The sequence below is a fragment of the Pan paniscus genome, chromosome Y, assembly GCF_029289425.2.
Source record: "Pan paniscus chromosome Y, NHGRI_mPanPan1-v2.0_pri, whole genome shotgun sequence".
Taxonomy (NCBI): Eukaryota; Metazoa; Chordata; class Mammalia; order Primates; family Hominidae; genus Pan; species Pan paniscus.
In genome coordinates this window covers 25207171-25231070 of record NC_073273.2, presented here as the reverse complement: position 1 = coordinate 25231070, position 23900 = coordinate 25207171, and the positions used below count along the sequence as shown (strand labels likewise).

The 23900-nt window shown below is 47.3% G+C and overlaps 2 pseudogenes; both read right to left on the bottom strand.

Moving 5' to 3' along the window:
* Positions 1–5152: 5152 nt before the first annotated feature.
* Positions 5153–22272, bottom strand: LOC129395648 (cell division cycle protein 27 homolog; annotated as a pseudogene).
* Positions 21935–22997, bottom strand: LOC130541192 (cell division cycle protein 27 homolog; annotated as a pseudogene).
* Between the last annotated feature and the right edge of the window lie 903 nt (positions 22998–23900).

Genomic DNA, 23900 nt, shown 5'->3' with positions numbered 1-23900 from the left:
TGCGAGCTGGGGGAAGGCCTGGAGTGTCAGCGAAAGGGAGACCGCCTGGTGGGCCTGGACCCTGGGCAGGGGACTGAGGCATCACGGCCTGAGGACGGATTCCTGTTTCCTGCAACATCGGGAGTCTCCAAAATGGCCTGTTTTGAAACTGGAAAGGAGACCGAAGACACGATGCTGCTTTTCCACGATTCGCTGGAGGTTTCTGTGTCCCCACAGAGCTCGGGAAACAAACTGTCAACATGGTTACGCTTTCGGGGGCCAGAGACACGTGAGCAACAGGCCCCCTTGCAGATGGCAAAGGAACGTGGAATCTGGAATCATTGTTCACTTGGCTTGAGTGTGACTCCTGTGTGGATGGGAGTATCTGCCTCGTGCTCTGTTGCAGGCTCAGCGTGGGGATATGTCATCTATGAACCATGTGGATGAAAAACGGACAACCATTCCAGTCTCGGCCCTGCTCTCTGGGGAATTCGCTCATTCCTTGGGAGGTGGAATTCGTCTGAATCGCTCCCGGATGAAGTAACCTAGGCTGGCAATCCCGAGGGCCAGTGAGCGCACCGCCAGCCGACACGGCCGTGGGCCCAGCACTCAGCCTGCACTGGGCACCCAACATTTTTCCGGAGTTCGAGGTCCTGCTGGTCCTGGAGGCAGAAGACCACTTTCCTCTTTGCCTTCCTTTCTCTGTTTCTTGCTCCTTTTCTCCTTCTGTCCATCCTTCCCTCTGTTCTTCCTTCTCTCCCTCTCTCCCTCCCTGTCTCCCTCCCTCCCTCTGTTCTTCTCTCCTTCCCTCTCTCCCTCCATCCATACCTCCCTTTCTCCCTCCTTCCCTCCCTCCCTTCCTCCCTTCCTCCCTTCCAAGGTCCCTCCTTTCATCCGTCCTTTCCTCCCTCTGTCCCTCTCTCTCACTTTGTCTCCGTTCCTTTCCCCATCTCTGCCTGGCTTTCCTCCAACCTAGAAAGGGCAGAACTACGGTTTGCATGAGATCTCGGGGTCTACATTTAGTTGCCGGGCGCTCCACGTGATGCCGAGGAGGATGGCGGCGCACGGGTGGTCGCGGGAGGGTGCAGCGGGGAGGTAGTGGAGTTGAGCTGCAGAAACGAGAACAGGCCTGGCCACTGCCCAGGCCAGTGTTTCCCGGGGTGGAGGTCTCACCCTACACCACTGAAGAACGCAGGGTTGGGGGGGTGTAAGGCGTGTGGGAGCAGGGGAAGTGATGAGAGCCCTGCCTGGGCTGGTCCCAAACCCTAGCAGGCCGCCCGCGGACCCACGCATGAGCAGCAGACGGCCCATCTCTGAGTACCTGGGCTGGCTCTGAAATCCTTGGGATGCTCAGCCAAGAATGACAGACCTCCTTTCTGTAGAGTCTCTAGCCGGACCTGGACTCAGGGATCCAAGACACGTCAGCTGGAAGGGAAGACACAGGTCTCCATACCGAGCCAGAGGTTCACCGCGAAAGAGGAGCCACCGCCCTGCCCCCACCAGGTCCCAACCCTGCGTCCTAAAGCTCCTCCAGCTGAGCTCAGTGTTCTTCTAGGCTGAGGAGTGGTTCCAGAAAAGCGGGCTCTTCCAAGTTCTTCAACTCCCCCAGCAGCTCCTTTGCTAGGAAAGGTTGTGCCTTTTGCTGAAATTCTGGGGTCGACAGAAGCTCATATAACAGGGTGGATGCGAGTACAGATGAAGACTCCAGCTCCTGGAGCAGTTGGGAGGGTGCCTGGATGGCTTACATCTGCTCCTGACACTCAGAGGCCTCCATGGGCGCAAGCTGCGGAGGTAGATGTGCCTCGGCTTCATGTTCCCACGTGCCCTGGCGACCTGTGGACCCTGGCCGCAGACCCAGTACGGACTCATGTGGGACATGTGAGACGCAAGCACACCTTGCCCCTGTGACTCAGCCTGAGCGGCTCAAGTTGTCCCACTGAGTACGCACCCAGAAGGCCGCCATGCTGCTGGTCCTGGTTCCTCTGCCATCTGTTTGACTCAGCCTGAGAGGCCCAAGCTGTCCCATTGAGCACCCACCCAGAAAGCCACCGTACTACGGGTCCTGGTCCTCCTGCCATCTGTTCGGATGCGGAGGTCACCCAGGTGACTGAGGGTGGGACAGCGCCACTTCCGAAGGAGTCAGGGCAGCAAACCCAAAATCCCCATGTGCCGCGGCAGGTTGGGAGATTCCTTCTGCCTGCGAAGCCTGGCTGGGCTGCAGCAGAGGGGTGACCTTTGCTGTCTGGCTCACGAAAGCCCCCTGTTCCCCACTCCCTGGCGTGGGTGAAAGCGACCAAGGAGGGAGGGTGACACCCGCGGTGGGCCTCGTTGCACAGGCCGCGTGCGTGTGCAGGTTCCCTGCCACCCTGGCGTGGATACCTGGACCTTCGATTATGACAGGAAATCTGAATCCTGGACTCCAAAATGCCGGTCTCTCTCTCCAGTTCGGGTACAGGTTCTGCTCAAAGCAAGCTGGCAGGACATCTTTTTCATTCAGGTTACAAATGAGTCTCCTTCGCCGTCCTTGTCCTCGGGCTTCTGCGGGGAATGGGCTGTCAGAAGGTGTCGGGAGAGCCATCGTGAGGGCACCTGGCCAGAATTTCACCGACAGACACGGGCAGAGAGAGGCTGGCGGCTCCCGTGCGCCTCAATTGGCCTCTGTGCTTCACGCAGGTCCAGTGAGGAGTCCGACCCCGCCAGTGGCCCTTATAAAGACCCACCAGCTTCACCCCCTCGTGAATATGCATCAGCACCCAAGGGCCCTGGGTAACGCGCCCTCTGAAGGGTCCAGAAACCACAGACACAGGGCCTTGTGTGGTAGGTGAAGGTGGGGCCAGATCATCTGGGAAAGGAGGGCTTCTGGGGCTGGCTCCCTGAGTTCTCCAGAATTCTACGGATACTGGAAGTTTCTCTCTGGGCTCACACACGATTTCAGGGAGAAACCACCCTGGAAGTGTGTAGTGTGGAACTGAACCTCCATGATAGTCTTGAGTTTTCCAGGCCCTCTGCGTGAAGGCGGCAATGCCTGTGGGTGTCGCTGTTGCCGTGATAGTCTCAAACACGCAGGTGTGTGGATCTCATTCATTTTCTTTTTTTATTTTAATTTTCTATTTCTACCTCTTAATGTCAATGATAAAGTCACAGCTACTTACAGCCATCTAAGAAAGTGGCCTCACTCATGCTCATTCACTCATTCTGTGGCCTATCAAGCATCACACATAACAATGGTTTTGCTTTTTTAAAAAAACCAAATACTTTATACAGTGAACTATAGAAAAAAAAATTCTAAATATACTTTAAAAATTCTAGAGTGTTAAGGTAACCTCATTTTTTAAAATACTGAAAATGTAAAGTGTCCATATAGAGAGTTGTATTAAGTACATACTTCCTATTTTAATAATTCACTTGCTGTGCTCTTAAAATCTCTATGAGAGAAGCAGATATTTTATTCATGTCTTTTGGCAAGAGATTCAAAAGCAAAAGTAGAAGGGCTGTTAAATTTCATAAAATTTGTGGGATTTTTAAAAGCTAAATTATTCAATATTTTGTATTGTTATCACACTCATATATCGCCTGGAATATATATACAGCAACCCAACAACAGTGATTGCAACAAAAGTAAGATAAATAGGTCTACAAAGCATTTGATTTCCTTATTAGATAAATGAAGTTTTCATAGAGGAAGTGCAAATTCAGATCAGGTTACATAAGCTTAACAATTATTCAAACCTTATATAAAATTAAATCTTACCCTCACCACTACAAATCTGTAAGGAATCACTGTCAGGAATCTACAGGACATGGCTCATATTTACATTGGACACACACTTAGAAATTTCATAAATGATGAGATGCAGGCCAAGGGTATTCCTCAAAGGGCTCCACCCAAAAGGAAAAGAAAGAGAGTTAAACAGAGAATTACCACACGTATTTGTGGGTAATCAGCTTATTCCTCAGCCTCTAGACAGTGAGGAGGATGAAAAAATGGAAGAAGATAGTAAAGAAGAGGAAGAAAAAGATCACAGTGAAGCGATGAAGCCAGAGGAGCCACCTCAAAATTTACTGAGAAAAAATCATGAAACTGCCCCTCCCTGAATCTTTAAAAGCTTACTTGACATATTTTAGAGACAAATAACTTAGATCAAGAAGAAAGAATGACTACTGACAATTCCTTTAGTCTGAAAATGTAGCATTTGTTAGGAATTAAAAGAATTATTTATTTCATCAGAGCAAATTATAGTGGAAAAACTATCACTTGTTACTGTCAGTAACATAAATGATGTATTGAGTGAATAAAAGAATCCCTTTTATAAAATCTGTTTTTCTTTAAATCTTGGAAAATTGTTGTTTCACCTCAGAGTGATTTCAAAGTGGAATGTAACAGTAGTGAAGACTTGTGTGCTATAAATCCTTTTCTGATTCCTTATGGATCTCGTTCATTTTCATGTAGAAAACGAAAGCGAATCTACAGAGAAAAGAAACGTCTGGTGCATCACGGCCTGACGATGGATTCCTGTTTCCTGCAACATGGGGAGTCTCCACTATGGCCTGTTTCCCAACAGGAAACTGGAAAGGAGAGTGAAGACACGATGCTGCTTTTCCACACTTCTCTGGAGGTTTCTGTGTCCCCACAGAGCTCGGGAAACAAACAATCAACATGGTCACGCTTTGGGGGCCAGAGACGCATGAGCAACAGGCCCCCTTGCAGAAGGCAAAGGAATGTGGAACCCGAAACCACGCTTCAGTCGGCCAGAATGTGACTCCTGTGTGGATGGGACTATCCACCTCGCGTGGGGCTCAACGTGGGGCTCAACGTGGGGCTGTCTCATCTGTGAACCATGTGGATGAAAAATGGACAATCACCCGAGTCTCGGCTCATTGCTCTCTGGGCAATTCCCTCATTCCTTGGGAAAGGAAATTCTAACCCAGGCTGGCGATCCAGAGGGCCAGTGAGAGCCCCACAGGCCGACGCAGCTGTGGGTCGAGCACTTAGCCTGCACTGGGCACCCAACATTTTCCGGAGTGCGAGATCCTGCTGGTCCTGGAGGCAGAAGACTGCTTTTCTCTCTGCCTTCCTCTCTCTGTTTCTTGCTCCCTCCCTCCCTCTTTCCCTCTGTCCCTCCCTCAGTTCCTCCCTTCCTCCTTCCCTCCCTCCTTCCCTCTCTCCTTCCTTCTATCCCTCCATCCTTTCCAAGGCCCCTCGGTCCATCCGTTCTTTCCTCCCTCCATCTCTCCCTCCCTCTCTGTCTCCGTTCACCTCTCCATCTCTGCCTGAATTCTCTCCCGCGTAGAAAGGGCAGCACCCCGGCTTGGGCGGGGTCTCTGGTCTGCATTTAGCTGTCAGGCGCTCCACGGTGATGCCGAGGAAGCTGGCGGGGCAAGGGTAGGCTATTGACGGTGGGGAGGGGAGGCAGAGGTTTCGAGACACGGAAGGAAGAGAAGGCCTGGCGTCTGCCCGTGCCAGTGTTTCCCGGGATGGAGGTCTCCGCCCGCCCCACTGAAGAACGAGGTGGGGGGCAAGAGGGAAGGGATGAGAGCTCTACCTAGGCTAGTTAGAAAACCTAGGCTGCTGCCTGCTAACCCGCGCATGAGCAGTAGACAGTCCGCCTCCCAGTACCTGGACAGGCCCTGGGATCCCCGGGATGCTCAGAAAAGAATGGCAGCCCGCCTCTGAGTGGAGTCTCTCATGGGACCTGGAACTCAGGGATCCTAGGCAGGTCAGTTGGAAGGGAAGACACGCCTCTCCATATCCAGTGAGAGGTTCACCGCAAAACAGAGGCCACCGCACTGCCCCTACCCCGCCCCAACCCCGCGTCCTAAAGCTCCTCCAGCACAGCCAAGTGTTCTTCCTGGCTGAGGAATGGTTCTAGCGGAGCGGGCTCTTCCACGTCCTTCAGCTCCCCCAGTGGCGCCGGATCTAGGAAAGGTTGTGCCACTTTGCCCCAGCCACTTTGACCCAACCTGGAGCTCACAAAAACATATGTTGTATGAAATCAAGGTTTAAGGGATCTAGGGCTGTGCAGGATGTGCCTTGTTAACAAAATGTTTACAAGCAGTACACTTGGTAAAAGTCATCGCCATTCTCTAGTCTCAACAAACGAGGGGCACAATGCACTGCAGAAAGCCGCAGAGACCTCTGCCCTTGAAAGCAGGGTATTGTCTAAGTTTTCTCCCCATGTGATAGTCTGAAATATGACCTCATGGGATGAGAAAGACCTGACTGTCCCCCAGCCTGACCCCCGTTAAGGGTCTGTGCTGAGGTGGATTAGTAAAACAGGAAAGCCTCTTGCAGTTGAGATAGAGGAAGGCCACTGTCTGCTCGCTGCCCCTGGGAATTGAATGTCTCAGTATAAAACCCAATTGTACATTTGTTCAATTCTGAGATAGGAGAAACACCGCCCTATTGTGGGAGGTGACACATGTTTGCAGTAATGCTGGTTTGTTATTCTTTACTCCACTGAGATGTTTGGGTGGAAAGAAACATAAATCTGGCTTACATGCACGTCCAGTCATAGTCCCTTCCCTTGAACTTAATTATGACATAGATTTTTTTGCTCATATGTTTTTTGCTGACCTTCTCCTTATTATCACCCTGCTCTCCTACTACATTCCTTTTTGCTGAAATAATAAAAATAATAACCAGTAAAAACTCAGGGATCTCAGAGGCCGGTGCTGGTGCAGGTCCTTGGTATGCTGAGCGCCAGTCCCCTGGGCCTACTGTTGTTTCTCTATACTTTGTCTCTGTGTCTTAATTCTTTTCTCAGTCTCTCATCCCACCTGACTAGAAATACCCACAAGTCGGGAGGGGTAGGCCACCCCTTCACTCACCAGCAAAAGATTATGACTTGGTAAAGCTCAGATATTCATTAGTATTTTTCAGCAATAAGGTATTTTAAGTTAAGGTATGTACACAGTTTTTTAGACATAATGTGATTACTAATTAATTAATTAATAATTATTAAATACTCATTACACTACAACATAGTTTAAGCATAACTTTTATAAGCACTGGGAAACAAAATGTTTATGTGACTAACTTGATTGTAACATTTGCCTTATTGTGGTTGTCTGGAACCAAACCCACACTATCTCTGAGTATGCTTGTAGGTTTTTGGTTGTTCTTTGTTTTGAGATGGGGTTTCACTCTGTCACCCAGGCCAGAGTGCAGTGGCATGATCATAGCTCACTGCAGCCTCAAACTGCTGGGTCAAGTGACTCTTCTACCACAGCTTCCTGAGTAGCTGGGACTACAGGCATGCAGCACTATGCCTGGCTTTTTTTTTTTTTTTTTTTTTTTTTGAGACGGAGTCTCACTCTTTCGCTCAGGCCAGAGTGCAGTGGCTATCTCGGCTCACTGCAAGCTCTGCCTCCTGGTTTCACGCCATCCTCCTGCCTCAGCCTCCTGAATAGCTGGGACTACAGGTGCCCAAACCAGGCCCGGCTAATTTTTTGTATTTTTAGTAGAGACCGGGTTTCACCATGTTAGCCAGGATGGTCTCGATCTGCTGACCTCGTGATCTGCCCGCCTCGGCCTCCTAAAGTGCTGGGATGACAGGCGTGAGCCACCGCGCCTGGCCTGCCTTTTCTTTCTAGTGGCACAAGCCCCATGGAGTGTGGTGCGTCCGATCTTCGATGCTTTTGAACAGTGTAGAAAGTATTGCTGTTTGAATTTAATTTTTTACTACATGTATGGTCTCGATAGATCACAAGAAGATCAATAAGCCCTTCTCCTTATTCTACTTCCCTTTCTAGCAATGGAGAACTTTGATTGGATGTTTCCTGCCTACAGACAGGAATGAGTCTGCTGTTTTCTTTTTTAAACCCGAGGGGACTCAGCCTGAGGGCCTTGAGCATGGCCACCCTCCCCCAACCCCCAACTGGTGATTCTGGTGGTGGTGGTGGTTTTGTGTTCCAGCTTCTGTTTTGTTGTTGTTGTTGCTGCTGCTGCTGGTGGTCCTGTCGTCCTTGTTCTGGTATTTTACAGACTCAGGGGGTGTACGTGCTTGTTTGTTAGATCGGCATACTACTGCCTCCAGTTGTAGAAGTGGACCTCCAGTGTATCCAATACCCACGTGGTGAACGTTGTCTCCAACGGGTGATTTATTCATTCCTCGTCCCCTTCCTACCCTCCTCCTCCCTTTTGGAGTGTCTGTTATTTCCATCTTGATGACCATGTGCGTACCCACTGTTTACCTCCCACTTGTAAGCAGAAGGCAGTTCACTGAGTACATACTTGCTTCCAGCTCTATCCATGTTGTGGGAAAAGATGTGAAATTGCTCTTTTTTGTGCCTGTACCATTGGAGAATTTTAACTTTCTTGGTGGTTGTTTTTCTTTTTTCTTTTCTTTTCTCTTCTCTTCTTTTCTTCTCTTTTCTTTTCTTTCTTCATCCTCCTCCTCCTTCTTTTTTACATTTTTTTCAGCTGGGCTCTCCTACTTGTGTTGCTCAGTTGCTCAGGCTGTTCTCAAACTCCTGGCCTAGAAACTTCTCCCATCACATCCACCATCTAGTTGTTGAAATGAGCATCTCTTGTAAAATTAAAAAGATAAAAAAAATAAAGAGAAAGACAAAAAGCAAGGGGTGAACTTTTCTCTTGCCACCTCCCAGTGTGTACCTTGGACCCGATAGGAGGGAGGGAGCTTGGCTGGGTGGGCTTTTGTTGCTAAATCCTCCCTAGGGCCTCCTTCCCTCTCCGCCTTGTCCCCACTTCTCCCCCAGCCAAGGCTCCCACCGCCGCCATGGGATTTTCCATGGGAGAGATATGCGAGAGGACAGATGCGGCTTCCAGATCTATAACCTGCCAGATGTCTCTGGCTCAGGGTCCCCCATCAGCTGCCTGCCACCTTCCAGGGAGCTCTGAGGCTGATGTCCCGCCCCCCTTCACGTCCCGCCACCCTCCTCTGGCTGGCCTTTGCCTGGCGACCCCAAGGGAACCACGTTGACACTGCTTTTGAATCCTCCAATGAAGACTTCCACCAGATGCCCCGGGTGGGCCGGATGGGATGGACTGGATCACCCCGGACTGTGCTGTTCTTGGGGGTTGGTTGACGTACATGGTGGACTGGCAGCCCCAGCATTGTAAAGTGTGCCCAGGTATGGAAATGTCACATAGGATGCCCTCCTTTCCGTCAGCCTGCCTTCAGCTTCCTCAGGCATGAAGACAACTTCCCATCAGAACCTCTTTTCTTCCCTTTCTCCACCACACAGATGAGATGCATGAGAGGGAGAAACAGCTCAATAGATACTTCTGAACTTCATTTGTGGAATCCTCAGTCATCTAGAAACAGAGAGGTGACTAGACAGGGACCCAAATCAAACACCATTTCCAGGTCCTCACGGTGGGATTGATCTCTCTCTCTCTCTCTCTTTCTCTCTCTCACACACACACACACACACACACACACAGGCAATTTCCACATCTAGTTCACAAACCACACTAATTTACCCTTTTCACAGTATGCAGTCTGAGGAAAACCCACCCCAGGCTCTACCCAGCGGCTGACGAAACCTCTTCTCTACAAATTATTAAAAAGATTATCTGGGCTGGGCACAGTGTCTCCCGCCTGTCATCCCAGCACTTTGGGAGGCCAAGGCGGGTGGATCACTTGAGGCCAGGAGTTCAAGACCAGACTGGCCAACATGGCAAAACCCCATCTTGATGAAATATAGAACAATTAGCCAGGCCTGGTGGCATAAGCTTGTAATCACAACTACTCAGGAGACTGAGGCGGGCGAGTTGCTTGAACCAGGGGTGCCGAGATTGCAGTGAGCTGAGATCGTGCCATGGCAATTATTGAGACAAAGCGAGACTCTGTCTCAATAATAATCACAATATTGTTATAAGATGAGTTTTGTGTGCTGATACCCACCTGTAGTCGCAGCTACTCAGGAGGCTGAGATAAGGAGAAGATCACTTGAGGCCCCACAGGTCAAGGCTTCAGTCAGCTGTATCCTGGGTAGTTACCAGTCAAGGAGATATGCCCCTCCCCATTTTCTATTTTCTTTTCTCTCTTCTTTTTTCTTCTCTCTTCTTTCTTTCTTTCTTTCTATCTTTTTCTTTCTTTCTCTCTTTCTTTCTTTCCTTTTTCTTTCTTTCCTGCCTGACTGACTGCCTCCTGCCTTCCTTCTTTTCTCCCTTCCTCCCTTCCTCCCTTCCTTCTTTCCTCCCACCTCGGCCTCCCAAAATGCTGGGATTACTGGTGTGAGGCACCATGCCTGCTTGGCCTAAAGAGACACCCTTTGAAAGTAAGACACAGCACCTTCCAGTGATCTGATTGATTGATTGACTGATTTAGAGACAGCGTCTCGCTCTGTCGCCCTGGGAGTGGTGCCATCATAACTCACTCACTGCAGCATGGATGCTCCTGGACTCAAGTGATCCTCCCACCTCAGCCTCCAGAGTAGAGTACCTGGGACCACAGGCAGGTGCCACTGTGCCCAGATCATTTTTATTTATTTATTTATTTATTTTCCTGAGACAGAGTTTCACTTTTGTTGCCCAGACTGGAGTGCAATGGCACGATCTTGGCCCACAGCAACCTCTGCCTCCCAAGTTCAAGCGATTCTCCTGCGTCAGCCTCCTGAGTAGCTGGGATTGCAGGCATATGCCACCACGTCTGCCTGATTATGTATTGTTAGTAGAGGCGGGGCTTCTCCATGTTGGTCAGGCTGGTCTCGAACTCCCAACCTGAGGTGATCCGCCCTCCTCGGCCTCCCAAAGTGCTGGAATGGCAGGTGTGAGCCACTGCACCTGGCCTTCATTTTTATGTTTTTCCACAGACAGGGTCTCATCATTTTGTTGCAACCCTCCTGAACCAGTGTCTCAAAGTGCTGTCGTGGTAGGCATGAGCCACTGCACCTGGACTCTGGGGAATGATTCAAGACCATGACCGCTGTACTAATTCATTCTTTCTTTCTTTCTTTCTTTCTTTCTTTCTTTCTTTCTTTCTTTCTTTCTTTCTTTTCTTTCTTTCTTTCTTCCATTGATGAATTTTTTTATTATTGATTGATTGATTGATTGATTGATTTTGAGACGGAGTCTCTCTCTGGTCCAGGCGAGGCGAGGCAAGGGGCATCACTTTGGAAGCCGCAGCACCGCCTTCTAAAGCCCCATTCAAATGCACAAAGCCTTATTTCCTTCCTGGAGTTGGAGCTGATGCCTTCCATCGCCTTGGGCTTCTCTCCATTCAGAAGCTGTTACAGGCACAACCCCACCCAGTGGCTGGCTGCCGCTGAGGATTAGCGGGTGTGGTGGGGCTGGAAACTCGGTCCCCTATTGTTGCAAGCTCAGCCAAGACATCCCCCGACCCCCATCCCTTGCTCACCCTTTGAGATCCCCTGACTCCACCGCCTTGGAGGCTTACCTCTTACTTTAATTTGTCTTTCTTCCTTTCCTGCATTTGAGGAGGGGGTGCAGGAATGAGGGTGTGTGTGGGAAGGGGGTATGGGGTGGGAATGGAGGGGAGAGTCCTAAGGGTCTATTTAGTGTCATTCCTCTTTCACCGCCACCACCGAAGATGAAAGCAACAATTAGCTAAATACCACATGTTCTCATCCATAAGTGGGAACTTATAGATGAGAGTTCTGCGTGGGCAGAACCAGGGGGACCAGAGACGCGGGAGCCTACTTGAGGGAGGAAGGGTGGAAGGAGAGACAGCTTCAGGAAAAAACAAACAAACAAAAAAAACCATGAAAACTGTTGAGCCCTGTGCTGAGTATCCGGCTGATGAATTCATCTGCACACTGAACACCCCCGTCAGAAGTTTACCTATGTAACAATCTTGCACATGTATGTTTGAATAAGAAATGAAAGTTAGGGGAGAAAGAGAGAGAAGGGAGAGACAGAGAGAGGGAGAGAGGGAAAGAGAGAGAGAAGTGAAACGAAACACCACCTCCTGGACCTGAGTCAGGGGGTTTCCGGCCTTTTGGGGGAACATTCAGCGACAATGCAGTATTTGGGCCTCTTCTTTTTTTTTTTTTCCTTCTTTTCTTTTTTTTTTGACTGAGTTTCTCTTGCTCTGTTACCCAGGCTGTGGTGCAGTGGCACTCTCTCGGCTCACTGAAACCTCTGCTTCCCAGGTTCCAATGATTCTTCTTCTGTAGCTGGGATTACAGGTGTGCACCACGACAGCCGGCTAATTTTTCTGTTTTTAGTAGAGACGGGGTTTCTTCATGTTGGCCACGTTGGTATTGAACTCCTGACCTCAAGCGATCCACCCTCCTGGGCCTCCCAAAGTGCTGGGACGGCAGGCCTGAGCTGCCGGGATTTCAGCCTTTAAAAGCACGGGCCCTTACACTTTTCGCTGTGGCCCTTACACTCAGAATGACGTGTCTTCTCTGCCTTAGGTTGACTCCTTGAGTCCCCTATGCCATTGCACTCTAGCCTGGGCAGCAAGACCGAAACTCTGTCCCCCCACCTTCTGGTGCAAAATAAAATAAAATAAAATAAATAAATAAATAAATAAATAAATAAATAAATAAATAAATAAAATCTCTACACATGACATATAAGTGTGTGTTCCCATGAGTGATTTCTAAGAAATGGCGCTGTACACTGAACACAGTGGCACACGTCTGTCATCCCAGCACTTTGGGAGGCCGAGGTGGGTGTTTCACGAGGTCAGGAGTTCAAGACCAACCTAGACAACATGGGGAAATCCTGTCTCTACTGAAAATAAGAAACTGAGCTGGGCGCAGTGGGGCAGACAGCTGTAATCCCAGCTACTCAGGAGGTTGAGGTGGGAGAATAGCTTGAATCTGGAAGGCAGATGTTGCAGTAACCCGGGATGGCGCCACTGCACTACAGCCTGGGTGACAGAGTGAGACTTGGTCTCCAAACACATAAATAAATAAATGTAAAAAAGAAAGAAAGAAAAGAAAAGGAAAGGAAAGGAAAGGAAAGAAAAGAAAAAAGAAAAGAAAAGAAAACCAGAAAAGAAAGAGAAAATGAAAGAAAAGACACTGTATTGCTACTGGGCCAGGACCTCTCTTTCTGTGTATTTCTCTCTGTCTCTCTGTCCATCTCTGTCTTTCTCTATCTGTCTATTTCTCTGTCTATCTGTCTGTCTCTTTCTTTCTCTCTATCTCTGTCTCTCTCTGCCTGTCTCACGGTGTCTGTCTTCTAACTCTCTTTCTCTGCCTGTCTGTCTCTCTCTCTCCCCCTCCCTGTCTGTTTCTCTCTCTCTCTGTCTCTCTCTTTCTGTCTGTTTCTCTCTGTCTCTCTCTGTCTGTCTCTGTTTCTCTCTGTCTCTGTCTCTCTGTGCCTATCTTCTGTCTTACTCTCTTTCTCTACCCTTCTGTCTCTCTCTTTGTCTGTCCCTCTCCCTCCCTTTCTGTCTCTCTCTCTCACTCTCTCTCTGTCTCTCACTCTTTCTGTTTCTCTCTGTCTCTCTCTCCATCTCTCTCTGTCTCCCTCTTTCTCTCTGTCTCTGTCTGTCTCTCTCTGCCTGTCTCTCTCACTGTCTGTCTTCTGCCTTACTCTCTTCCTCTGCCTGTCTCTCTCTTTCTCTCTTTCTCCCTCCCTGCCTTTCCGTTTCCCTCTCTCTCTCTCTCTGTCCCTCTCTCTGTCTGTTTCTCTCTATCTCTTCCTCTCTTCCTCTGTCTGTCTGTCTTTCTCTTTCTTTTTCTTTTTTTTTTTTCAGAGGGAGTCTCACTGTGTCACCCAGGCAGGAGTACAGTGGCGCCATCTTGGCTCACTGCAAGCTCCACCTCCCAGGTTCACGCTATTCTCCTGCCTCAGCCTCCGGAGTAGCTGGGACTATAGGCTCCCGCCACCAAGCCCGGCTAATTTTTTGTATTTTTAGTAGAGACGGGATTTCACCGTGTTAGCCAGGATAGTCTCGATCTCCAATCTTCTGAGCTCGTGATCCGCCCGCCTTGGCCTCCCAAAGTGCTGGGATGACAGGAGTGAGCCACCACACCCAGACTGTCTCTCTCTTTCTTTCTCTCTCTTTCTCTCTCTCTCTGTGCCTATCTTCTGTCTTACTCTCTTTCTCTCCCTGTCTGTCTGTCTCTCTCTCTCTCTCTCCGTCTCTCTCTCTCTTGCTGTTTCTCTCTGTCCATCTTTGTCTGTCTCTTTCTCTGTTTGTCTCTCTCTTTCTTTCTCTCTGTCTCTCTCTCCCTCTGCCTGTCTCTCTCACTGTGTCTGTCTTCTGTCTTACTCTCCTTCTCTGTCTGTCTGTCTGTCTCTCTCTCCCCCTCTCTTTCTGTTTCTCTCTCTATCTCTCACTCGCTCCGTCTCTCTCTTTCTGTCTGTTTCTCTCTGTCTCTGTCTCTCTGCCTGCCTGTCTCTCTCTCTCTGTCTCTCTCCCTCCCTGTCTGTTTCTCTCTCTTTCTCTATCTCTCTCTCTTTCTGTTTTTCTCCGTCCATCTCTGTCTTTCTCTGTCTCTCTTTCTCTCTGTCTGTCTCTCTCTTTCTCTGCCTGTCTCTCTCACTGTGTCTGTCTTCTGTCTTATTCTTTCTCTGCCTTTCTGTTTGTCTCTCTCTCTCCCTCCCTTTCTCTCTCTCTCTCTCCATCTCTCTCTCTTTCTGTTTCTCTCTGTCTGTCTCTGTCTGTCTCTGTGTGTCTGTTTCTCTCTCTTTCTCTGTCTCTCTCTCTGTTTCTGTTTATTTCTCTCTGTTTGTCTCTCTCTCTCTCTGTCTCTCTCCCTCCCTGACTGTCTGTTTCTCTCTCTGTCTCTGTCTCTCTCTCTTTCTTTCTGTTTCTCTCTGTCTCTCTCTGTCCATCTCTGTCTTTCTATGTCTGTCTCTTTCTCTGTCAGTCTGTCAGAGCCCCCGTGCTGGGGAGGGCCCTGCCCCTTCCAAGAAAGTGAGAAGCACCTGCTTAGAGAGGCCGAGAGGAATCTAGACAGACAGGCCTTGCTAGGCTTCGCCACTCGGTGCATGATTTTGGGAGGTCGAGGCCGGATCCTCACTTGGATGGAAGGGGCATTTTCCAACTTTTCTCTCTGTCATGTGTGGCGTCCCTACTTCTTGTATTTCCCTGATAAGCTCCTCGACTGAGAAATACACGTTTAAGGCCAGGCGCGGTGGCTCACGTCTGTCATCCCAGCAGTTTGGGAGGCCGAGGCGGGTGGATCACCTGAGGTTGGGAGTTCGAGACCAGCCTTGCCAACACAGCAAAACCCCGTCTCTACTAAAAATATTAAATTGAGTCGGGTGCGGTGGGGCAGGTGCCTGTAATGCCAGCTACTCGGGAGGCTGAGGCAGGAGAATCGCTTGAACCTGGGAGGCAGAGGCTGCAGTGAGCCGAGATCGCGCCACTGCACTACAGCCCGGGCTGTAGAGTGAGTGAGACTCTATCTCTAAATAAATAAATAAATAAATAAATAAATAAATAAATAAATAAATAAATGCATTCTTTTCCGTGCTGACTGACACTTGCAGGCATCGGTTGTCTTTGGGCATCACTTAGTGGCCACTGTTATTGAAAGTCGAGGTGACACAGAGGGAGGTCTCCCGGACTTCACCGAGCCTGGGGCAACGGGTTTCTCTCTCTCCCTTCTGGAGGCCCCTCCCTCTCTACCTGGTTGCCTAGGGAACCTCTGCCCTGGCGGGGGCCCTATTTTTCTTTGATTAGCGCTTTAGTTTTCTACGTGTGTTGGTTTCTTTCATGCGCATTGACTCTTCTACTTGGGTTTTAGGAGGGGTCAGTTTAATTTTCAAGTCGCCGCCTGGCTCCCCCCACTACCTATGTCCCTTTACCTTCATTTAGTGAATCAGTTAGGTGGGTTCCTCCCAAAACCCCTACCCCCCGCCTCCCAACACCCTGCTTGGAAACCTTCCAGAGCCACCCAGGTGCGCCTCCCTCTTCTCTCCCCTTCTCCCACCCCTTGCCAGAGATCTCATTCTTGCTAGGCTGACATTTGCAACGGTGGGCGTCAGGCCTCACTCAGTGGCCATGGTTTTTGAAGATGGGGGTGGCACGGTCCCACTTCCCCAGAGACAGCTTGGGCCGATGGCATAGCCCTTGACCCGCGTGGGCAAGCGGGCAGGTCTGCAGTTTTGGGGTTTTCCCCAGCTTCCTTCTTCAGGCCTCCCTCCCTAGGAAAGCTTCACCCTGGCTGGGTCTCAATCACTTTTTATCATGATGTTTTAGTTTCTCGCCCTCCCGCCGGCATAGTTTCACAATGGGAATGGTGTCACAGCTCTAGTCTGGACCTTCTTAGTATTTGCCCAGAATTGGAACGCTTTCTGAAAACTAATACTTTGCTCACTTAAGATTTCCAGGGACGGTGCCTTGGTCCGTGTTTGTTGTTTTGTTTTGTTTGTGTTTTTCCTTTTTCGTATGTATTTCTTTTCAGATGAAGTAGAAATCCCCAATTTTCAGGAGGACATATATTTTCCCCAAGACATGTTAGCTGCTGTTTTCTCCTGTTGTTAACTAGCGCTTTTGTGAATCTCTCAACGTGTAGTGAGAGCCGGTTGATATTTACTATACTTCAGAGCATCTTATTTTCTGGAAATCCGTAAGTGAATGCTGCGGCTGCTCTTGCTGCTGCTGCTGCTCTTGTTGCTGTTGTTGCTGTTGTTTTCAAAGACCACCCCAGCCACTGTTTACGGGATCAAAAGCATTATAAAATATGTGTAATTATTTCCTGAGCACGCCCTTCCTCCTCCTCTCTCTGTCTCTCTGTCTCTGTCTCTCTCTTTCTCTGTCTTCTCTCTCTCTCTGTCTCTCTCTCTCTGCCTATTTCTCTCTCTCTCTCTCTCTCTGCCTGTCTCTCTCACTGTGTCTGTCTTCTGTCTTACTCCCTTTCTCTGCCTGCCTGTCTGTCTCTCTCTCTCTGTTTGTCTGTCTTTCACTGTCTCTCTCTCTCCGTGTCTGTTTCTCTCCATCTCTGTCTCTGTCTCTCTTTCTGTCTGTTTCTCTCGGTCTCTCTCCCTCCATCTCTGTCTGTCTCTCTCTTTCTTTCTCTCTGTCTTTATCTGTCTCTCTCTGCCTGTCTCTCTCACTGTGTCTGTCTTCTATCTTACTCTCTTTCTCTGCCTGCCTGTCTCTCTCTCTCTCTTTGTTTCTCTCTGTCTCTCTCTGTCCATCTCTGTCTTTGTCTGTCTGTCTCTTTGTCTGTCTGTATCTCTCTTTCCTATCTCGCTGTCTCTGTCTCTCTCTCTCTGTCTCTCTCACTGTGTCTGTCTTCTGTCTTATTCTCTTTCTTTGCCTGTCTGTCTGTCTGTTGGTCTCTCTCTCTTGCTCTCTCTCCCTGTCTCTCTGTCTGTCTCTCTCTCTCCCTGTTTTTTTCTCTCTTGTTTTTTTCTCTCTCTCTCTTTGCCTGTCTGTTTCTCTGTCTCTGTCTCTCTGTCTCTCTCTCTCTCCCTGTCTCTCTCTCTGTGTCTGTCTTCTGTCTTACTTTCTCTGCCTGTCTGTCTGTCTCTCTCTCTCCTTGTCTGTTTCTCTCTCTGTCTCTGTCTCTCTCTTTCTGTCTCTCTCTCTCCCTCTGTCTGTCTCTGTCTTTCTCTGTCTCTTTCTCTGTCTCTGTCTCTCTCTTTCTGTCTCTCTCTCTCCCTCTGTCTGTCTCTGTCTTTCTCTGTCTCTTTCTCTCTCTCTGTCTGTCTCTTTCTTTCTCTGTTTCTCCATCTGTCTCTGTCTCTCTCTCTTTGTGTGTGTGTCTGCCTTCTGTCTTACTCTCTTTCTCTGCCTGTCGGTCTTCCTGTCTGTCTGTCTGTCTCTGTCTCTGTCTGTCTCTCTCTCTTTCTGTCTCTATCTCTCTTTCTGTTTCTCTCTCTGTCCATCTCTGTCTTTCTCTGTGTCTTTATCTGTCTGTCTCTCTCTCTTTTTCTCTTTGTGTATCTTTGTATCTCTCTGTCTGTCTCTCTCAGTCTCTGTCTCTCTCTTTCTTGCTCACTCTCTGGCTCTTGCTATCTCCCACCCTCTCTTTCTTTGCAAAATAAGTTCAAGTACATCTAATCTAATCCATTACCATGGCCTGAATTCTTAACTTTAGGCATCCCAGATATGATCTCCCTACAGAATGCTGTACAGAACTGGCAAGTTGATTTCTTGACTTGGAAACCTCATAGATACTACATATTAATAAAGATCCAACCTTTAAATCTGGGGTTGCCTCTCCCTCGACTGTCTCAAAAAGGCATACCTCTGTTCACCTAGGATGCTGGGAGGGTTTTCTCAATGTGCATCTGCTCGTGTCCTACATGACCTGTGACCAAGCCCTGTCCGTTCTGTCTCAAATGTGTATCTGCAAACACTTCTCTCCATTTCCACAACTACCCACAGCCCATTGTGGAACCACTGGCCCTTTGAAAAAAATCCCAGAGGTAGCTTTGGCTTTTTGGCTAGGAGGCCTAAACGTGCTGAGAACTTTCTTGCCCAGGATCCTGTGTGAACAAAAGTGGCTCTGCTGGGAGCTGGGATCCTTGGGACCATGCTTGCTAGTGCTGGATGAGTCTCTGGAAGGAAGCACGGGACTCCGCAAAGCTGACTTCTCCCACTGAGGTCAAACGGATACCTCTGCATTGGCCCAAGGCCTCCAACTTACATCACCATCATCATCACTGTCAGCATCCTTGTGAGCCTGCCCAAGGACCCGACTCCGGGGAGACTCTTGGGAGCCTGGCCATCCTCGGCTAAAGTCCAAAGGGATGGCGACTTCCACCCACAAGGTCCCCACTGAACTGCAAAGATGTGGAGCATAGGTCAGAGAGGGGACCAGGAGGGGAGGCGTCCTGACAGGCGATGAGTTCCCTAGGCTCTGGCCACCCCACTCACGTCCCACGTCCCGGGCACCCGTGGGACACCGCCGCTTTATCGCCTCCTTTGTCCACAGCCGGCCTCACCCCATCCTGCAGCCCAGGCACACACGCTGGAGGTTACAAAACCACTTGGCGCGAATAGAGCCTGACGGAGGGAGAGCTCATTTCACTAGGCAGAGGGGTGCGGTGGGGTGGGGTGGGGGGTGGGGGGTCTGTAGAAAGCCTGATTCTCCCTCGTGGGTGGCTACAGGATGCAAATGAATATCGCTTCTTGGACGGAGGGGCTTCCTTAGGCCATCACGTTTGCGGGGCTATCTCTCAAACCCTTCCTTGAGGCCACAGAATAGATTCCACCACACCCCTCGACGTTTCCCCAGGTGCTGGATGTATCCTGTCAAGAGACCTGAGCCTGACACATTGAGTTAAACACCTTTATTGTCTTTGTGTGTTTGTTTGTTTCTGAGATGGAGTCTTGTTCTGTCCCCCCCGGCTGGAGTGCAGTGGCGTGATCTCAGCTCACTGCAACCTCTGCCTCCTGGGTTCCAGCGATTCTTCTGCCTCAGCGCCACCATGCCCGACTCATTTTTTTATTTTTAGTAGACATGGGGTTTGACCCTGTTTCATCGGTTTTCACTGGAGATTATAGATTCGAGTCACACCTCATTGTGTGTCACATCATGACTTCTTTTTTTTTTTTAAGCAAAATATATCTGCTTTATTTGAGTGGCTTTGTGTATCGTTATAATTGTGTTATAGATGGAGAAAAGGTATTAAACACGGTGATAATGATAGTGAAAGTGAAAACAAAAGAAAGTCTATCTATTTTGTAGTTAGAATAAAGTTGCTCAGTATTTAGAGTTACCTAAATAAGTCAGCATTTAAACTTCTCCTAGTAAAAGCTTGCCGATCTGAATAATCCTCCTTTAAACACAATTTTTGATATGGTTAAGTTTTTTAAGAATGTGGCTCTTGCAAAATAGCTGAACAGACAATACACATTTAAAAAAGAACAAGACAAGGATCAACCAGACTTGAGAAAAAATAAAAAACAACACAAGTCTTATGAAGAACTGAGTTCTTAAAATATTATGGAGAACATAGCTATTGGAAGAGAAGGCAGTATTGGCAAGTTGGTTGTTACATTGGTCAGCAAAAGCTAGCACTTTTTTTTTGGCAACCTTTCAGGCACTGCAACTACTACTGTAAAATGAGATAGAATCCATTAAACAACATATTCACAAATCAAAAAATGTTTTAGTAATATAATGCTTCAGATTTAGAAGGAAATCAAGTGATAAACCACTGCTATAATAATTAACTCCAAAGATAACCCTATCTGACAAAAACTACCACAGAGTTATGACTTCAGAATTATACTTTCTCTTGATATTTATTTATTTATTTATTTTATTGTATTTTATTGTATTTTTTTTTTCTTGAGACAGCGTCTCACTCTGTGGCACAAGCTGGAGTGCAATGGCGTAATCTTGGCTCACTGCAACATCCACTTCCTGGGTTCAAGCGATTCTCCTGCCTCAGCCTCCCGAGTAGCTGAGACTACAGGCATCTGCCACCATGCCCAGCTAATTTTTATACTTTTAATAGAGACGGGGTTTCACCATGTTGGCCAGGATGGTCTCAATCTCTTGACCTTGTGAGCCACCTGCCTCGGCCTCCCAAAGTGCTGGGATGACAGGCATGAGCCACTGTGCCTGACATTCTCTTGATATTTAAACTTTTAAGTCAGTCCAGAAAAATACAATAAATGTCAACAGTAAGTATGGTGTTGAGGCAGAAGTAGGACCAAAATTTTTCATGTTATTCAGTTGATAACAATATGACCTGGTAGTAATTTCCGATGTGTCTACTTATACCCAAGTACAAAAAAGTAAAACAGAGATACTGCTAAATAAAAGGGTACACTAAGTTCTTAATAGTAACTCAATAAACTGGAACACTGTCAAAAAGCAGCAACTAGTGATTTTTTTCAGGGTTTTTTTCTATTACCCAGTAAGTGAATTATGCTATTCCTTTCCAATTTCCCAAGCACTTTTTGTCCCAATCACCATTTATGTGTTCGAAGAGAAAGTAGCAAATCAATTAACGAAACTAAACAAGCAAACAAACAAAACCCAACTATGGTATCTGCAAAAGTTTGGTAGAAGACTGAAACTGTTGAGTGTAAGGATCTGGTATTCTATTATCATTAGTTAAATTAAGAGTTTGTTAAAGACATTCATTTCATAAGAAAACATGTTAGTTTGAAGTTATTGAACAGTATGTATCACCCCTAAGTATTATTAACCAAATTCAGGAAAATAAAGAGCTATCTAACAAGAAAAATTATTGACTACCAGCACCATCAACAAGACTTTGTCTTTACACTTCATTACCACTTACCATATATTATAATGTCTAGGATTGACTCTGATAGTATTTCAAAAACAAGCTAATGCTTTGTCCATTCTTCAGTTAAGACAAACTCATGCCCTAATAGAGTATAGGCATAAGCATAATTTGGATCCACTTGGATAGCTCTCTGGAGGAATTTAATTGCAATATCGTGTTCCTGTTGCAGACTAAAACAGTTCCCTGCAGCACACCAGGCCTATGGTGAATTTTTATCCATGTCTGTTAAGTCTTTTGACAGAACTGAAAGAGCAACATGTTTTTGAAGATGCCAAAGTGTTGTAGAGTAGATTTCCATGGCTTTGACTCTATAATCCTCAATCCTTCTAACCTCTGAGAATATTCTTTCAGCTTGCATGTACTCTGAAAGTTCAAAATAGACCCTTCCAATTTGGCACAGTACCCAACCAGAATTGTAGTGGTGAGAAGGTAGATGGCTCAAAATATTTATAGCTTCTTTGCAGTGGTATGAACACAAAGCTAAATAACCTTTCCCCTTTTCAGGAAGAAGCCTCATCAAGCCTTCTGCTGCTGCTTTTTGTAGATTAATACCTGAATCTCAGGTGTGATTGTGGATATTTTCCCTTCTGAATTGATGGAAGAGTCCAATTTTGTAATTTCCAGGCTGTCATTTATATGAGGCTGAGTTATTCCTCCTTTATTTGTTTTACTTTTTGTTTTTCTGTTTGGGATTTTAGGTGGAAACTTCATTTTTAATTTCTTCCTATTCTTCTTGGTTGTGGAACTGTCACTAGTAAAGACTTGTGAACTTTTTTGATGCAGTGCATTTGGGGGAGATGTCATAGTGGGGCTCAATACCTGAGGTGTTGTACTTGTTTATGGACCAGGACTTCCCGTTTGTGAAAGAATTGGAGTTACCTCTCGGCTATTTCCACTCTGTGAGAAGACAGATTTTGCTCCAGTTTGGCCAATTCTGGCAACAGACTTTTTTGAAGGGGCTCCGGTGGATGGCACATCAATTACAGAAGGTGTATCAGTGTAGTTTTGGAAATAGGATCCATCTCAAGGACTTGGGGTTTCTAATGGCAAAATCCCAAAACTTGGGGTTAATGGACTAAGAGCTGCTGGTCCTCTTAATAAACTTCGACCAGTTTTTGGTTTATTTTGAACCTGTTTGATAATATGGAAGTTCCTGTTCCCAGTTGGACAGTATCACGTGAAATTACAGCTGAATCAATGGAAGACACTGGGGAATCTGTATTCAAGGAATACTTTGAATTGGGAGATTCTAAATTCAATCTGTTTAATTCAGTTGTGTCCTGGGGTGTTTCCGTAAGAAAGGTCTCAGACTGTTTGTGACATAAACTATGATTAGGTACTTGTGTTGTGCAAGAGTTGGGCAGACAGTTGCTAAAGTTCTGTAAAGATGTGAATTTAAATGTTTGGTCAGGATCTGGCTTTTCATCTATTTCACATAATGATTCAAGGGATACCAGAGGAAAGGATTTAAACTAAGGCACTTTTGGTAGTATTCTGATCCTTTGACAAGCTGATCTGTCTTGCAATATACATGTCCCAACAATGGAAGGGGAAAGCAAGCTGAATCACCAAACTTGGTAACAATATCATCATGGCTTTTCTGCTTATGGAACACTCCACCAGATAAGATTTGTTCCCCTTCTGCAAGCTTGCTGAGATCAACACAACATTTTGCAAGCAGGTATTTGCATTGCAGTGTAGGAAAACTGTGTACTTTGAAGAGACTATATGTGTTATAGGCCTTTCCTGGGTAGTAAGAACAGGTAGCCAGTAAAAACAAGGCTTCTTCTGAGTGTACTTCTGCATAAAGGCATTCTGCGGGGAAAACCCCATCTTGGTAAGCATAGTGGTTTAGTGCTTGCCATGTAGCAGGCTGGAGGGGTTCCTGCAGCACCATCATCCTCGAGGCTCAGACCCAATTTCTGCAGTGCCTCAGGTACCCCTTCCACCCCTCCCACCACCCTCCCCCCAATAGCGGCTCCGGCCCGGCCAGCCTGGGCTCATTTAAACTCACCAGTTTTGTGGGTTGCCTGTTCACTCTGATGGTAGTTTCTTTTGCTGTACAGAAGCTCTTTAGTTTAATTAGATCACATTTGTCAATTTTGGCTTTTGTTGCCATTGCTTTTGGTGTTTTAGACATGAAGTCCTTGCCCAGGCCTATGTCCTGAATGGTAATACCTAGGTTTTCTTCTAGGGTTTTTATGGTTTCAGGTCTAACATTTAAGTCTTTAATCCATCTTGCATTGATTTTTGTATAAGGTGTAAGGAAGGGATCCAGTTTCAGCTTTCTACATATGGCTAGCCAGTTTTCCCAGCACCATTTATTAAATAGGGAATCCTTTCCCCATTGCTTGTTTTTCTCAGGTTTGTCAAAGATCAGATAGTTGTAGATTTGTGGCATTATTTCTGGGGGCTCTGTTCTGTTCCATTGATCTATATCTCTGTTTTGGTACCAGTACCATGCTGTTTTGGTTACTGTAGCCTTGTAGTATAGTCTGAAGTCAGGTAGTGTGATGCCTCCAGCTTTGCTCTTTTGGCTTAGGATTGACTTGGAGATTCAGGCTCTTTTTTGGTCCCATATGAACTTTAAAGTAGCTTTTTCCAATTCTGTGAAGAAAGTCATTGGTAGCTTGATGGGGATGGAAAAGGGATCTAGAACTAGAAATACCATTTGACCCAGCGATCGTATTACTGGGTATATACCCAAAGGACTATAAATCATGCTGCTATAAAGACACATGCACATGTATATTTATTGTGGCACTATTCACAATAGCAAAGTCTTGGAACCAATTCAAATGTC